The sequence below is a fragment of the Puma concolor genome, chromosome B3 (assembly GCF_028749965.1).
Source record: "Puma concolor isolate L17-30 chromosome B3, mPumCon1.1.hap2, whole genome shotgun sequence".
NCBI classification, from domain to species: domain Eukaryota; kingdom Metazoa; phylum Chordata; class Mammalia; order Carnivora; family Felidae; genus Puma; species Puma concolor.
Genome location: NC_141672.1, coordinates 68,451,572 through 68,468,788, shown reverse-complemented (window position 1 = coordinate 68,468,788; position 17,217 = coordinate 68,451,572). Strand labels below are relative to the sequence as shown.

Below are 17,217 nucleotides of genomic sequence, written 5' to 3'. Positions count from 1 at the left end.
AGCAGAGATCTGGATTGACAAGCCCTGCCAAAATGACAGATTTGTGAGCAAAACAAATGTCATTATATTAAGCCACTAAGTTTTAAGGATATTTATTAGGTAGCAGTAGATAACTGGAACACCAAAATGAACTGCAACCCAAATGCTAAGAACAGTTCCTCAGAGAAGCTGCCAAATAGACACAAAGTTCATTTTGCAGACCCCTAAAGCCAGAAAGCTCCAAAGTAGCAACAGGCTCAGTTGCTCCTTAAATTTGCACTTGGATGATATTGTTAGCAGAGCACAAAGAACTTAGAGTTGACCTAAAGTTTTGCTATGTCATGTTATTTATCTTTGTAACATGTCTCCCTTCCTCTTCTCTTGACACTCATGCTCTCCATTCTCAACAACATGGCTAAAGTTAGACATTTAAAACATTAGATAGTGTCCCTTTCCTCCCCCAAACCCTTTGGTAGCTTTCCATCTCACACAGAATAAAATGCGAGTCATTACTATGACCCACAGGTGTGCATAACCTGGCCCCTGGCTACCTCATCTCCTCCAACTCTGTCTCATTCACTCTATTGCAGCCGGTTGACACCCTTCCTATTCCTAGAACATTTCAAGCACATTTCTGTGTCAGTGTCTCATTCCCTGACCTTACTCATAGTTATTCAAATGCTGCTTTATCAGAAAGGACTTCCATGACCTCTCACTTTAAAACCTCTCTCCCCACTATTACTTTGCTCTGTTGTATTTTTCTTCACAGCCCTTACCATCATCTGCCATGTTATATATGTATTGTTTACTTGTTTTATGTTTCTTTCCACTAGAATAGGAGCTGCATGAGAATAAGGGTTTTGTTTACTGTTCTGTCTTCAGGGCTTAGAATAGTACATGGTGAAAGGGCGGGCCTACGCCGGCCGACTCCATCTTGTTCTGTGTCCTTCACCTAGACCACGCCTCCTCCCCTTGAGTAACCTCCCTCTCACCCATTCAAACTTCCTGATCAAAACAGCCCAGCGACCTGCGTAACAGGACTCTGACCCTTCCCCAGCCAATCGGCCGAGGCCACGCCCCTTCCCCAGCCACTGGGCTGCCCCTAGACCCCTATAAAACCTTTGTGCTTTTGAAACTCGCTCTCTCCCTGGTATCTCACCGCTGCGTAGGTGCAGGTAGGGGACTGAGCTTGAGCTAGCTCGAATAAAGGCTCTTTTGCTTTTGCATCGGACTCGGCTCCCTGGTGGTCTTTGGGGATCACGAATTCTGGGCATAACAATGGCCCTCAATAATCACTGTTGATAGTATGAATAAATAGATTTTTTTTTTCATGTGTATTTATTTTTGACAGAGAGAGAGAGACAGACAGAGCATGAGTGGGGGAGGGGCAGAAAGAGAGGGAGACGCAGAATCTAAAACCGGCCCCAGGCTCCAAACCGTCAGCACAGAGCCCAATGCGAGGCTCGAACTCACAGACTGCGAGATCATGACCTGAGCTGAAGTCAGACGCTCAACCGACTGAGCCACCCAGGCGCCCCTAAATTTTTTAAACAGATGAATATTTTAAAAGAGGAGAGCCAAGACATAAATGGTTTTAAACCATGTGTTTCTGGGTTTTATTCAGCCAAGATGTCATTTATACTTATTCTGATTTTCACTCAAAGTGTTAGTAAATTGTATTAGCCCTATGACTTACATTTCTGTTTACAGAAACACAAGGCTTGTAAAGTGATTTTAATACGAAACGTTGGCCATGAATTGCATATATGAGATGAAAAATATTACATACCTAAAAGATACAGCTTGAAAATCCTGAGATGTAGGAAAACAAATTGGTAATATTTCAGAGGGTAAGAAATGTTTTTCCCTTTATTTCATCTATCATAAATTTGCTCAAATATATTTAAATTTTTATGCTATGATCAAGGCTGGTGAGGCATGAGTAATGGACAATTCCTGGAAACAAGTTATAATGCTCTACTCATTCTTGACAGTGTTTTATGCATTTCCAGAACACTTCATCTCTTTGCATAGATCCAAATTCTCATCTGGTATCATGTATATATTCTCTCTGTCTGAAGAAATTCCTCTAGCATTTCTTATAATGCAGGTCTGCTGGCAATAAAAGTGTGAAAAAGTTTGGAAATATTTTTATTTCTCTTTCATTTTTGAAAGAGATTTTCATGAGGCATGGAACTCTGGTTTGACAGTGGTTCTTCTTGTTTTTCAATACAATAAAAGCTTGGATTGCGAGTAACTTGTCCTGCAAGATGGGCAAACATTCCTGATCAATTTTAACTTGATAAACGAGTGATGTCTTGCAATACGAGTAGTATGTGACACCAAGTGTCACATGATCACAACTGAGCCAATATGAAGATATATACTGTGTTCTGTATTCAAGTCAGAAGACCCAATGTTGTTAATATCTATTCTCCTCAATTTGATTGATAGAGGCAACGCAATCTCAACCAAAATTCCAGGAGTTTTGTAGATATGAACAAGCTTATTCTAAAATTCAGATGGAAATGAAAAAATCAAGAATAGCCAAAACAACTTTGTGAAAAAAGAATGTTCCTGTTTAGGTGTGTTTTCTTGTTAGGTGCTGTCTATGGGGCAGGGAGGGGACTGAGCTACAGGCCAGGGGCAGCTCATGAGAGCCTGGCACTACCCAAGGACAGCCAGAGGCTGGAGGCCCAGCACTGCCACTTTAGCCCCTAGTCTGGCTGTGGAGTTGGCATGCCTGGAATAGACCAAGTGGGGGCTCCCAGCAACTACAGATGTCCAAGGCAGGAAAACAAGGCTGCCAGCCCCCAGCAGCCCTCACAACGATCCTCAAGGACTGATGTTGGCCTCCAGCCCTGGTTGAGGAGAAAAGGGACCCCTCACAGTCCCATGGGAGAGAGGCCCTTATAATAACTAATATTAAAAAAGCCTAATCAAACCAAATATTGTCAAGGGTACAGAAGAACTTTAACCATCATGCACTGCTGCTGATGGAATGTGTAAGGATACAACATTTTGAAAAACCTAAAAAGTTTACATACACCTGCAATGTCCTAGGGGTTTATCCTAGAGAAATGCAATCTTATATCCATACTTGTGACTTACATATAAATATTGTAGCGGCTTTATATGTAATAGCCCGAAAATGGAAACAACCAAAAGTCTATCAGTAGGGTAAACAGATTGTATATCCATACAGGAAATATACATACACACACACACTAGATGCATCTCCAAATAATTATGCTGAGTGAAAGAAACTTTATAAAAAAGAGTACATACTCTATGATTCCATTCTTATAAAATTCTGGAAAATGTAAACGAACCTATAGTGACAGAAAGCAAATCAGTGGTTGCCTTAAGACAGGATAGGGCAGGGGTGCCTGGGTGGCTTAGTCAGTTACGCAGCAGACTTTGGCTCATGAATTCAAGCCCTGCGTGGAGCTCTGTGCTCACAGCTTGGAGCTTGGAGCCTGCTTCAGATGAGAGCCCTCTCTCTCTGCCCCTTCCCCTGCTTGCACTCTCTCTCTCTCTCAAATATAAATATAAGCATTTTAAAAATTAAAAAAAAAAAAAAGACAGAATAGGGCAGTGGGAAAGGAAGGAATGGAGGGAGGGACTACAAAAGGGTCCAAGAGGAAACTTTTGGGGATGATGGATATGTTAATGCTAAGTTAATATCTTGATTGTGGTGATGGTCTCACAGGTGTATACATAAAATGTATAGTTTATTGTATGTCAATGATACCTCAGTGAGGCTGTTAAAAATGGATTTAACAAGACTAATAGCTTGGATTTTTTTTCCAGCTTTATTAAAATACAATTGAGATATAATGCTTGGATATTAAAGAAATATTCTTTAAAAAAAAAAGTCTTGGGGCGCCTGGGTGGCGCAGTCGGTTAAGCGTCCGACTTCAGCCAGGTCACGATCTCGCGGTCTGTGAGTTCGAGCCCCGCGTCAGTCTCTGGGCTGATGGCTCAGAGCCTGGAGCCTGTTTCCGATTCTGTGTCTCCCTCTCTCTCTGCCCCTTCCCCGTTCATGCTCTGTCTCTCTCTGTCCCAAAAATAAATAAACGTTGGAAAAAATAAAAAATAAAAAAAAAAAAAGTCTTAAATAAGCTCTATGTCCAATGTGGGACTTAGACTCATGACCCCAGGATCAAGAGTCCCATGCTCTACTGACTGAACCAGATAGGTGCCCCAAGAAATAGTCTTTTAAAGGATTTTGAAGTGATTGGAGAAGGGAATTTCTGAAAGTAAGGTAAGAAAATGCACTTTATAAAATAGATATAAATGTTTATTGTTATTTATTCTTTATTGTAGAATTTATGATTTTTGTACTTTTTATTACCTTGCTAGCCCATCAAGAAAAAACTCAGTTGTGAACATTAATAATTATCTTTATAATAATTTCATCTTTGATATTTTCCTTTTAGTCATATCAAAATCACAGCTTTACACATTTAAACATTTTTGTTGTAGGGCTCCTGGGTAGCTCAGTCATTTGAGCAACCGACTCTTGATTTCAGCTCAGGTCATGTTCCCAGGGTCGTGGGATCAAGGCCTGCATTGGGCTCTGCACTGAACATGGAGCCTATTTAAGATTCTCTCTCTCCGGGCTCCTGGGTGGCTCAGTGGGTTGGGTGTCTGACTTTGGCTCAGGTCATGATCGTACGTGCGGCTCTCTGCTGTCAGTACAGAGCCCACTTCAGATCCTCTGTTCTCCTCTCTCTCTGCCCCTCCCCCACTCACACACACTGTCTCTCTTACTTAGTCAAAAATAATTAAACATTAAAAAAAAGTTAAAAGAAAAGATTCTCTCTCTCCCTCTGCCCCCTTTCCCCCTGCTCATGTGGTCTCTCTCTCTCTCTCTCCCTCTCTCTCTCTCTCTCTGTTGAAAAATATAATATATGAAGTACACTAAGGTAAAAATAAATGACTTTTTCTGGCATATATTTGGCTATAAATTCTTATGGACAATCTAATGTATTAGCTATCTAGAAAAATCTGCCTTAAAAATTCATTTAAAATTAGGAGCTGGGGTAAAGCACCATGTATTTGGCTTCTAATCAGAATTTTTATTGTAATAAGCCTATTATTTCTTCTTCAATGAAAATTTTTATTTATATCTTCTCTCTACAAACAAAATGTTAGCAAGCGTTGATTGGAAGCAAGAGAGGGATAGCAGGAGGGAACCTGAATAAACTCCTCTCCTGCTGACTTTACTATTCTCAAAAGGCAAATGAGGAAGTGTGGAATTTAGTTAGTGGATAGTTAATCGTTATTTAAAAGCTTAGTTTCATTGTAAAAACATTGACAAGGGCTATTGACATTAATTTACTTGAATAGATGGAAACATAGTGAAACTTTTATTCCAGAATGTTATAAACAATAAATTTCATGAATATTTATTGCAAAATGTATCAAATTATAATTCTTTACAGTGCATTGTTCACCTACAATTTCACTGTCAGAAAGTCAGAGCACAGTCAGAGTCTGAAACGCCTAGTATAAATATTTACTAAATGAATTAGAATCAGGAAGATTTCCCCACTATTCTGACTCCCTCTGGTCCCACCAGGGCGTTCCCTTCTATGCCACCACCACCCATGGGGACGTGTAGAAGATTAAGGACCTCATTCTCCAATAGGGGAAGAAGCTTACTAGTACTCTGTTAAGAAAAAGAAAATGTTCATACAGTGCATTCAATTGTATCCTCAACAAAGTCTCATGGCAGAACTAGGTGTCTGGAGGAAGTGGCAAGGGGCCTTGGAGGAGATTAGGTATACATGCATCTATTTTAGTCTTTCATCTTTGTTTTGGCACTGATTTTATATTTCCATCCTTTCAGAACCCTAATATTTTATTCTTAAGAGACTTAGCTGAAGTCTTAATAACAGTAAAACTTGCATTGATTTCTGCTATAAAATTTTAATTTTCCCAGAGGTAATGAAGATAATGCCATTGGTGGGGAGCAAGAATTCCTGTCCCTATCAAGGATTCTTCTAGCTGAAGTAAGAATCAAATCGGCATGGCTTAGATTTAATAGCATATATATGGGGAATCCACACAGACATGGAAATTCCAAAGACAGCCAGGCAAAATGAGGTATATATGTCGTCCTGAACTAAAGAGAAGAGGGGAGGGGGTGGGACTTCAGAGAAAAGAAATGCACTTCACAGGGCAATAAGAAGAGTAAATGTTTGGTGATTAGATATTTGCCCTGCCATACAGAGGGGTCACTCAGGTAGAATTTATCTTTGCTAATAATCCTTTTTCTGGAAAAGACCCCTAATTTAGATCCTTCTGTATAGTTAAGGACGGAGCAAAAGTTTCTCTTAAGGATATCAGGTTTCAATTGCTTTCAGCTCAGAGCGATCTTCTTGCCAAAGTGCCCATCTTAGGGCAAGCCTGCCCTTGGCGCCTACTCTGTCAACTAGAAAATAAGTTAGGAAGTTCAGGAAAGAAAGAAAAGCACAATGAAAGAATGGGTAAGTTAGAGAATCACAAAGTTTTAGTGTTGGAAGATGCTGTAAAATAGTGGTTCCTAACATCTGGTCAGTGGGCCAATGCAGAAGAGTGAAAAAGTTTTCAACAACCTTTGGTTGATGAGAGAGAGATGGAAAGGAAAAAAAGGAGAGAAGTATGAGGAGGAGTCACATTATTTACAAGATTTCTTTTTGAGCTCATCAAAATTGGATTGTGGTGATTTTTGAGCAAATCTGTAAATACACTATCATTACATCGTATACCTAACATGGGTGAGTTTTATGGTGTTTGTACTATAATTCAATAAAGATGTTTTTTAAAAGTTAAAGGAAGATCAATACATTCAAGAGTTTGCTGAGCACTGACAGGAACTAGAGAAATGCATTGTTTGGGTGTCTGGAGAGATGGATATTAAAGAGTTAATCTAGGGCCTTAGAGAAATATTAACTAAGAAATAGCCCCAGTTGCACTAGCTATTTCCTTTTCTGAAATGCTCTTCCCATACTTCTACCCACACCCACCGCCATATTCACAAAACTGGCTCCTCTTTATCATTCATATCTCTCATTTAGTAAATAAAATAAAATAAAATAAATAGAAGGTGTTTTCATAAAGGTCCTCTCTGAATGCTTCATCTAGAACACATTCATTCTATCACAAACTATATTTTAATTCTTGCCTTACATTTTTAAGTATCTGATGTGTTTATGATTTAAAAAGGTATGTATTGGTTTTAAATCTGAAACCATAAATGCCATAAGTTACTGTGTATATAAATATGACTTTACTATTCTGTCTTCATTAAAAAACTTTATTATTCCTTTGTTTTTATGAAACATGAAACATGACTTGTTATGAAAAAACATGACTTGTTTTTTCAGGAAACACTTATCCTATTCTGAACATTTCACATAAATGGAATCATAAAATATATGATCTTCTGTATCTTATTTTTTTCACTGAATATAATCCTTTTGAGACTCATCCATGTTATCATGTATCAACACTTCATTCCTTTTAAATCCTAAGTAGTATTATTTGTGTAGATACACTAAATTTTGTTTATCCATTCAACAGTTGATGTGTCTACTTTTTGGCGATTAGAATACTGCTACAAGTCTCTTTGTGAGCATTCATACTTCATTTTTTTTATGTTTATTTTTTTCTGAGACAGAGGGAGACAGAGCATGAGAGGGGGAGGGGCAGAGAGAGAGGGAGACCCAGAATCAGAAGCAGGCTCCAGGCTCTGAGCTGTCAGCACAGAGCCTGATGCGGGGCTCGAACTCACAAACTATGAGATCATGACCTGAGCCGAAGTCGGTCACTCAACCGACTGAGCCACCCGGGCGCCCCCATACTTCATTTTTTTTTTTTTAATTTTTTTTTTTCAACGTGTTTTATTTATTTTTGGGACAGAGAGAGACAGAGCATGAATGGGGGAGGGGCAGAGAGAGAGGGAGACACAGAATCGGAAACAGGCTCCAGGCTCCGTGCCATCAGCCCAGAGCCTGACGCGGGGCTCGAACTCACGGTCCGCGAGATCGTGACCTGGCTGAAGCCGGACGCTTAATCGACTGCGCCACCCAGGCGCCCCCATTTTTTAACATTTATTTATTTATTTTGAGAGAAGGAGAGAGAGAGAGAGGGAGAGAGAGCAGTGGAACGGCATAGAGAGAGGGGGAGAGAGACAATCCCAAGCAGACTCTGCAGTGTCAGCACAGAGCCCCATGTAGGACTCAAACTCACAAACTGTGACATCATTACCTGAGCCGAAACCAAGAGTTGGACCCTTAACCCAGAGCCACCCAGGTGCCCCCATACTTCATTTTTATTATGGAGATTCCCAGGAGTAATATTGTTGGGTCATATGATAACTCTGTTTAACCCTATAGGAAACTGCCAAACTGTTTTCTGAAGAGGCTGCACCATTTTGCATTCTCACAAGCAACACATAAGGGTTCTTATTACCAAAACCGAAGTTCAGCAGCTTGTCCCTGAACAGCCAATACTCCAGAGACAAGTGTTGGTTGGAAAGGAAAGGTTGCTCCTTTTTTCAGGAGGCCAGCAACCTGGGGAGGTGACACACTAATGTCCAAAGACCGTCTCCAAAGTTCCAGATCAAGCAGGGAGGTTTTTTTTTGGGGGGGGGGGCACAGAGAAGTAGTGACATTCCACAAGCAGGGGAAGTGGTGGTATAGCGGTTAATCATTCTCAGTATGGTCTCAAGCAGACTTGCTGGCACGAAGGAAGGCTATTTTTTAGCATGGTCAACCTTAATCTTCAAGGAACCTCTGCTTTCTTGTTTCCCAGAGTCAGTGTTCTGTTGAAATCTCAAAGAATTTATCAGTAGTCAAACTATAAGCTAGAGGCCACAGGTCAGTGAGTTAGAGATATGTAATCTTTAGGCTGCCTGGGACACAGTTACAAATCCCGATTGTCATTCCTTCATTCCATTTCTATGGAATATGGGGAATATGGGTCGGTCTTCCATAGCTACTTCAAGCTGAATCAGAGTGTAGAAGGGATTTTGGAATGGAAGGTCTTGACATGGTGTAGGATGGAAGTCTTGGTCCCTTGTTTTAAGTGAGGGGGGCTGGATATCAGAAGCAGTTCTTTATCTACAACTTTGGACACCATTTTGCATAATCTAGTGACACATAACATTATTGTTTTTCCCCTAACTACATTCTAGTAAGTATCAGTTATTTCTTCTAAAATAGATCTGATACTAGAGGGATCAAAAAAAAAAAAAAAAAAAAAAGGCTGGTAAACCAATCAACCCTTTTGAAGCAGAGGGGTATAATGTTGTAAGGTTTCCTTCAGCCAAATGGCCTGCTGTCTAATTTTGTCTATACTAGTTTCAACCTGCTTGTAGCTGTTATTTTAAGTACAGCAAGAAGAATTGACTACTACACATACACCTCCTTCTTCTGATAAAAATAGTCTAGAGCTATTCTGTTGTCTAATACCACTTTAGCCAAGGAGTCCAAAGATTTTTGCAGAATGGCAAGAGAGTTACTGTTTTGTTAGCAATAAGAATTAACATTTTAGACACATTTTCTAACGCATGTTTATGAATTGCAACTCCCTACCAGAGAGCAGAGTATATCCAAAGAAATATTCATCTCCACCTGGTATTTCTCCAGGGAGATCCCCAGTAGCCCAGGTAAATAATTTGAAAGAGCTAGTCCAATGGGCCACTTTAGACTTATTGTGTACTAAGAAGGGAGTGATAAGAAATGCTAACAACCACATGCCTCCCATTGTCCCACTGTTCAAACAATCATAAACCCATGAGGTCCTCTTATTATCCTTACAGCCGAAACACATCCAGGGAGTGTGCAGACAGTACCTACCCAAAGATTTATAGAGGTATTTTTAGGTATAATAGGTGTTAAATTTCTGAACGGGGAGTTTGTCTGAGGGAGCTGACTTCTTCCTCCTGACTTGGCAGACAGTTAATTTTTCCAAACCCCAAGAAACATTCTTTATATTGACATACTGTGTTACAAATAGGGGTCTGAGGGGCGCCTGGGTGGCGCAGTCGGTTGAGCGTCCGACTTCAGCCAGGTCACGATCTCGCGGTCCGTGAGTTCGAGCCCCACGTCGGGCTCTGGGCTGATGGCTCAGAGCCTGGAGCCTGTTTCCGATTCTGTGTCTCCCTCTCTCTCTGCCCCTCGCCCGTTCATGCTCTGTCTCTCTCTGTCCCAAAAATAAATAAACGTTGAAAAAAAAATTTTTTAAAAAAAAAACAAATGGGGGTCTGATAATCTCCATCTGAGGAGTTGAAGCATTTCTCAATAAAATAGCTTAGAGGTGGTGATTCTGCAAAGGCCATAATAGAACTTTTACAGTAAGTAATTTAGGGATTCCATTTGGCCAGTAGAAAGTACATTTGTAAGCTCGTGGGTCTTTACTACTATTTTGAATATAATGTTTGATGAGAGATTGAGTAAGAAAGAAACATGGGACTTCTGAATAGGGGATTACTAGACGGACCTGATAAGTGACAGGGGAAACAGGTTTCTGTAAATCTGTTGTGCGAGGGGGTACATGAGTGAAATTATACACAAGAGTAACTCTAGGATTAGAATGACCGTACTGATGGTCATTTGGATGATGGATCCAACAATTGGTCACATTGGCAACAGTGGTTAGTGTTCCTTGTCTCTCCAGAGTCAGTGTTTTGTTGAAATCTCAAAGAATTTATAGTTAATCAAGCTATGAGCTGAAGGCCACAGGTCAGTGAGTTGGAAATATGTAGTCTTCAGGTTGCATGGGACACAGTTACACTCTGTTTTCTCCATATCTTTGCCAGGACTATTTTCTGTTTTGTTTGTTTGTTTGTTTTATCACTATTCTAGTGGCTATATTTCTTGTAATATCTTTTGTTGTTTTTGATTGGCACTTCCCTACTGTTTAATGACAGCATTCTCTCGTGTGCTTAGTGATTTGTGAATTTTTCTTTGAGAACTGTTCTTTTAAATCTTTTGTCCATCTTTTAATTGGGTTATCTTCTTATTATTGAGCTGTAAGTTCTTACTATATTATGAATATAAGTTCCTTGTCGAATTATATGATTTGCAAATGTTTTCTTCAAGCCTATGGGTTTGTCTTTTACCTTTGTTAGTGGTATTCTTTGAAGTGCAAATGTTTTTAAAAATGGTGACGTTCAGGGGCCCCTGGGTGGCTCAGTCAATTAAGCTCTGACTTAGGCTTAGGTCATGTTCTCACAGTTCATAACTTCGTAAATTCAGTAAATTCGAGCCCCACTTGGGGCTCTGGGCTGATAGCTCAGAACCTGAAGCCTACTTCAGATTTCATCTCCCTCCCTCTCTCTCTGCCTCTTCCCTGCTCACCCTCTTTCTCTTTCTCTCAAAAATAAATAAACGTTAAAAAGGTTTTTTTTATTTTTTATTTTTTATTTTTTTTTTAACGTTTATTTATTTTTTTGGGACAGAGAGAGACAGAGCATGAACGGGGGAGGGGCAGAGAGAGAGGGAGACGCAGAATCAGAAACAGGCTCCAGGCTCTGAGCCATCAGCCCAGAGCCCGACGCGGGGCTCGAACTCACGGACCGCGAGATCGTGACCTGGCTGAAGTCGGACGCTTAACCGACTGCGCCACCCAGGCGCCCCAAAAAGGTTTTTTTTAATAATGAAGTTCAGTTTATCAAATTTTTCTTTTATCACTTGTGCTTTGGTATTGAGTCTCGGAAATTATTACCTAATCCAGATAATTTTATAAATTTTCAATTTCCAATTATTCATTGCTAGTATATAAAAATACAGCTCATTTTTATGTATTGATTGTATATCCAAAAACCTGTTAAAGTCATGTAAAACTCTAGTTGCTTATTTGTAAATTCTTTCAGAATTTTACATAGACAATCTTGTTGTCTGCAAATAAAGAATGCTATTTATTTATTTATTTATTTATTTATTTATTTGTTTGTTTGTTTTTAAAGCCCTTGGTTCTTAATATTAGTTTTTGTGTTTTTAGTCACTTGCTGGTATGAATCTAACACCTGGCTGTAATTTACTTGTGATTGACTAAATCATACAATCTTACTGACTCATGGGTTTGTATGATTTTCCTTTGAGAGACACTCAGCATTCCTTGGCACCAGTTTCTTGTAATGAATCAAGGAAACCCAAGGTTTCCTGGGTAACTGAACTCAATCATTAGATGAATATTTAGATGGTAAACAACATAACAGGCCAGACAGCCATAAATCTAAACTCCCCTATCAAATCATGTCTATGATAGAAATGGAGTTTTCCATCTTTGCTGAAATAATAATTAAGATGCTTTCATAGGAACTAGCTTTTGTAACCAATTATTTACAGGAATACAACTTTAAAGAGCTCTAAGGAGCAGATAATGTACATTTGGAGATTGTCTCGCTGCCACAGATTTTACAAATGAGTTACACTACCTCTCTCCTTTGCTTTAAATCTATCTAAGCATCTCAATACTACAGATAGCCTTTCCTTGTGCCAGTGATGGCAAAATGTTACCACGCTATTTGACAACTCCTGGGAGTATGTTAGTAGAGAATATATCATCAAGTGGTCTTCAGCGAACATGTGGTATGGGATTTGCACTACAAAAGCATACTGGCCACTACCTGAAATGCGGCAGGGATTGCACCTTGGTAAAATGAGGCCAGACATCAATCAGGGCTCAATTTAGACATGAATGCCCCTCTTAGAAAAAGAAATCTTTAGATAACTTCATTAAATGGGCAGAAAACTTGAGCTTGATTTGAGATCCAAACTTTTTCTACTCAAGGGGAATTCTGGACTGCTTTCTTTTCTCCTCAGTTCTCTTGAAAATACATGTTTTACAAAAGGCCTAGAAAGTTGGGAGGATTTTACATGCTATGGGTTAGAGAATAGATGATAAGGTCTTTTACCAAATCAACATCCACAATTTTGCAGATAAGAAAACAACTTTCCCATAAAAGCCAAACTATAATATTCACTGATTGTTTTAGGTTAATGGCAGGCTTTTTTATAGCTGCTCATATCTCTCATGGGGTGTGTCAATTAAAATGCTGTGATGGGGGCGCCTGGGTGGCGCAGTCGGTTGAGCGTCCGACTTCAGCCAGGTCACGATCTCGCGGTCCGTGAGTTCGAGCCCCGCGTCGGGCTCTGGGCTGATGGCTCAGAGCCTGGAGCCTGTTTCTGATTCTGTGTCTCCCTCTCTCTCTGCTCCTCCCCCGTTCATGCTCTGTCTCTCTCTGTCCCAAAAATAAATAAACGTTGAAAAAAAAAAAATTTAAAATGCTGTGATGGATAAAGAACAGCCTTTGTATGCAAATGAGCTGTGTTTATTTTTTTTATTTTTTTTTTTTAATTTTTTTTTTCAACGTTTATTCATTTTTGGGACAGAGAGAGACAGAGCATGAACGGGGGAGGGTCAGAGAGAGAGGGAGACACAGAATCGGAAACAGGCTCCAGGCTCTGAGCCATCAGCCCAGAGCCTGACGCGGGGCTCGAACTCCCGGACCGCGAGATCGTGACCTGGCTGAAGTCGGACGCTTAACCGACTGCCCCACCCAGGCGCCCCGAGCTGTGTTTAAATACCAGTGTTTACTGTGTCTGTAAACAGTTCTGTCTACTGTGACCTTCGGCAAATTTCTTAATTGCATTAAGTTTCATTACCTATTTTATGAGTCAGGATTAGGTAAATCAACTTTTGAATAGTTTTAGCCCAGTGTTTGGAATGTGGAAAGTATTAAATAAATGTTAGTGTCCTTTTTCCTTTCCTATCATATATCCCCTTCATTAATCTCATTTCTGAGAAATCTGATTGAGCATTATAATCACTGCCCACATACTGAGGTTTAAATCTATTACCATACAAACACCAGAAAAGAGGTGAACTGCTTCTTGAGATACCAGACTTGTAAACCCAAATTATTGAAAAAAGGAGGAGGGAGAGTTACATACCAAAAACATCATATTTGACTACCCACAAATTCTCACTATTCTTTTGAGCAACAGATAGAGTTTATTAAAACTAATGCATTCACTCTTTACATTAACAAGGATAAACTTTTCCCATTAGCTGCCAAGGTGGAAAGTAGAGAGCAAGTCACTGAGGAATTTATCACAGGCTCTAAGGGAAGAGGTAAGGAGTATGGTGAAGATCCACTTGGGAGGCAAGTCTGGGTGATTCTAAGTGGACCGCCAGACTCAAGAAACTGGACGTGGAATGCTTCATGCTACTGAGAGAAGGAAGATTATGTTGGCTATATGTTGTGCCCATTTTGCCTAATTGTAATTACCTTTAAAATAGCCTCTCATTTAAAGTTTACAACATACCTGTGCAGTAGTTACTATGATTTACATTTTATAAACCAACAGTAATGCTCAGAGGATTGGGTCCTTCATATGCAGCTTGTAAGTAATGGTGCTGGTATTTAAATCCCAGCCTGTCTAGATGTAAAGGCCACTTAGTTATTGTGTTAGTGTTAGTTCTTACCACTATACCATTGGTCTCCTTGAAGAATTTTCCCTAAAGAACAGTCATAAAGTCTAAGCTAGGCTTTAAGCAAGTGTCTGCCTCCTAAATGGCAATTCTGTGCTCTGGACTTTTGAAATTTTCTTCCATCCCCATCAAAACATGCAGGTGAGGACCAGGCTGATTATAACTGACTCACTTTATCAACTCACTTGAGAAGTCATTTCCCTCAACTATTCTGGGAGGGATTAAAAAATCAAAGTACACAATATAAACTGAAAACAGTTTTGATTGCCAGCAATTGTATCCAAGAATTTTTAAGATTCAGTTCAAACATGTTGTTCATTACTTGATTTATTCTGGGTGGCATTACCAGTGCATGGAGTTACTCTTAACTGGAAAAAGGCTCTGATTTCTATGTAAACACTTCAGGCCAAAGGACAGCAATTTAAAAAAAAGCAATCCAGACAACCATTTGAATCACCAACATGGAGAGGAGGAATGCTAACATAAACACATCATAACTTTGACCCATATAAAAAACCATGTCTCATAATGGCTGCAAGCAAACTTTGAGCCCTTCTTGCTGAAATCATGCAGTTACCCAGCGGGAATGGTATCATTCCAAATCACTGTTGTTAATAAACCTACTTATTATCCAAACAACCCTGAAACAAGAAACCTGAAATTGCTGTTTTGGGTGGTACTTCCTGCTGCCAGGAGGTGGTGTGTTTGACTTAAAAGACAGCAAACCACAGTTAGATTAAAAATTTAGATCAAAACATTTATGTGAGTGAGACATTGAGGGAAAGAATTCTGTTTGGTAGCAAACAGCCTACTTGTCCTAAAATGCATTCTGATTCAAGTTCAAAAATTGATGTAAAAAGACTGGCCAGGCAACCTAATATAAGGAGTATTTTAGTTACATAGTGAAAACTCCACACAGAAATTTATTAGCACTGCTGACATATGTATATATGTCATATACTTATTGTCATATACTTATTTGGTACAGTGTTCTCATTATGACTTGCACACAAGAGGTGATCAATTGAATGAACTAATTTGTTTTGCAAATAAGTATATTCTAAAGTATTTGAAAATTACTGAGAATCATAGAAGAAAGCCTATGGAACAGACAAGCCTATGGAAAGCCTCTTACACAGAGGGTAAGAACAAAAATGTCCATTAAAAAAGAAAGTGGAAACAACAAATCTGAGGTAAATACAGAAGAGCAGGAATAGTTAAGATACAGAGTTAGTTGGGGAGATAATTATTTCTATTTCATACTTTCAAATGCTTGTCAGATGTTAGAGAAATAGAATTTTGGGAATAGTCTCATGATAGCCTGTATTCTTCAGAAGGACTAATTGTGACATATTTTAAACTGTGCTGGCTGATAGCCACTAGTCACATGTGACTAATGAACACTTGAAATATGGTTAGTACAGTTGAGATGTGATATAAGTATAAAATGTAGAGTTGACCCTTGAATATCGCGGGGGTTAAGGGCAGTGACCTCTTCCCTCCCCCCACCACAGTCAAAAGTCTATGTATAACTTTTTTTTCTTTTAAGTAGGCTTCATGCCCAGCACAGAACCCAACATAGGTCTTGCACTCATGACCCTGAGATCAAGAACTGAGCTTCAATCAAGAGTCAGATGCTTCACCGACCAAGCCACCCAGGCACCCCAAAAATCCACATGTAACTTTTGATTCACCAAAACTTAACTATGAATAACCTCCTATTGACCAGAAGCCCTGCTGAGAACATAAACAGTCAATTAACACATTTTTATATGTATTATACACTATATTCTTACAATAAAATAAACTAGAAAAAAGAAAATGTTAAGAAAATCTTCAGGAAGCGAAAAGACATTTAGAGTATTATACTGTATTTATTGAAAACAAATCCACATACAAATGGACCTGCACAGTTCAAACCCATGTTGTTCAAAGGTCAAGTGTCTACCAATTTTGAAGACTTAGCACAAAAAAAGAAAGAAAAAAAGAAAATTATTAGTTTTCTAATTAAATAATACCAGTCTTCATTTTCATGTGTGTGTCTTTGAGACTTCAATAGCCCTAACTTTGGAGGCAATGTTTTGGGGGCAAAGCAATATACAGCTTTGTGAAGATTCTTGATAACATAGATGTATCCTAACTTATATAATCACCTCCCTCTTGATGAATAGTTCTTTCCAATTAGGAGTGCATGTTTATTTCCATAGGAGAATCCCAAAGTTGAGAAAATTTGGTCGAAGAGTTACTTTTCAAAAGAGTTGTAGTAGTGCATGCAACCAGTAGATGGGAATGCATATTTTACCAGCACATCTTCCAGGTGTTGGATGTTATGATTTGTTTTAACTTTTGCCAGTCCAAGAAAATTTTGGTTGGGTGGTAGTAAGGTTGAGTATTGTTTTGTTTATTGTCCTTTCTCATTTCCTCTTCAGTGAATTACTTGGTCACTTCTTTTGCCCATTGTGATTACTTTTTTGAAAAAAATCAAATTATAAAAATTGTTTAAATTAGAGTTGTTAACCTGTATCGTATATATTATAAATATTATCACAGTCTTTCATTTATCTCTTGAGGTTTTATGGTGAATCTTGCCAACTAAATACGTTAAACTGTAACATAGTCATTTGTATTTGCAGGAGAGGAAAGATTTTTTCTCAACCCTCTTATATTCAGAACTTGGAGTCCTGCAGATTAAACTGGCAAAGACAGACTAACAGGAGGAAAGGTATATACTTTTTCTTTTTAATT

At 39.1% G+C, this 17,217-nt stretch overlaps 1 non-coding gene across 1 annotated transcript; it reads right to left on the bottom strand.

Annotated features, from left to right (window-relative positions):
* Positions 1 to 2,757: 2,757 nt before the first annotated feature.
* Positions 2,758 to 2,888, bottom strand: LOC112856732 (small Cajal body-specific RNA 20). Its single transcript, XR_003223275.1, has one exon.
* Positions 2,889 to 17,217: the final 14,329 nt, after the last annotated feature.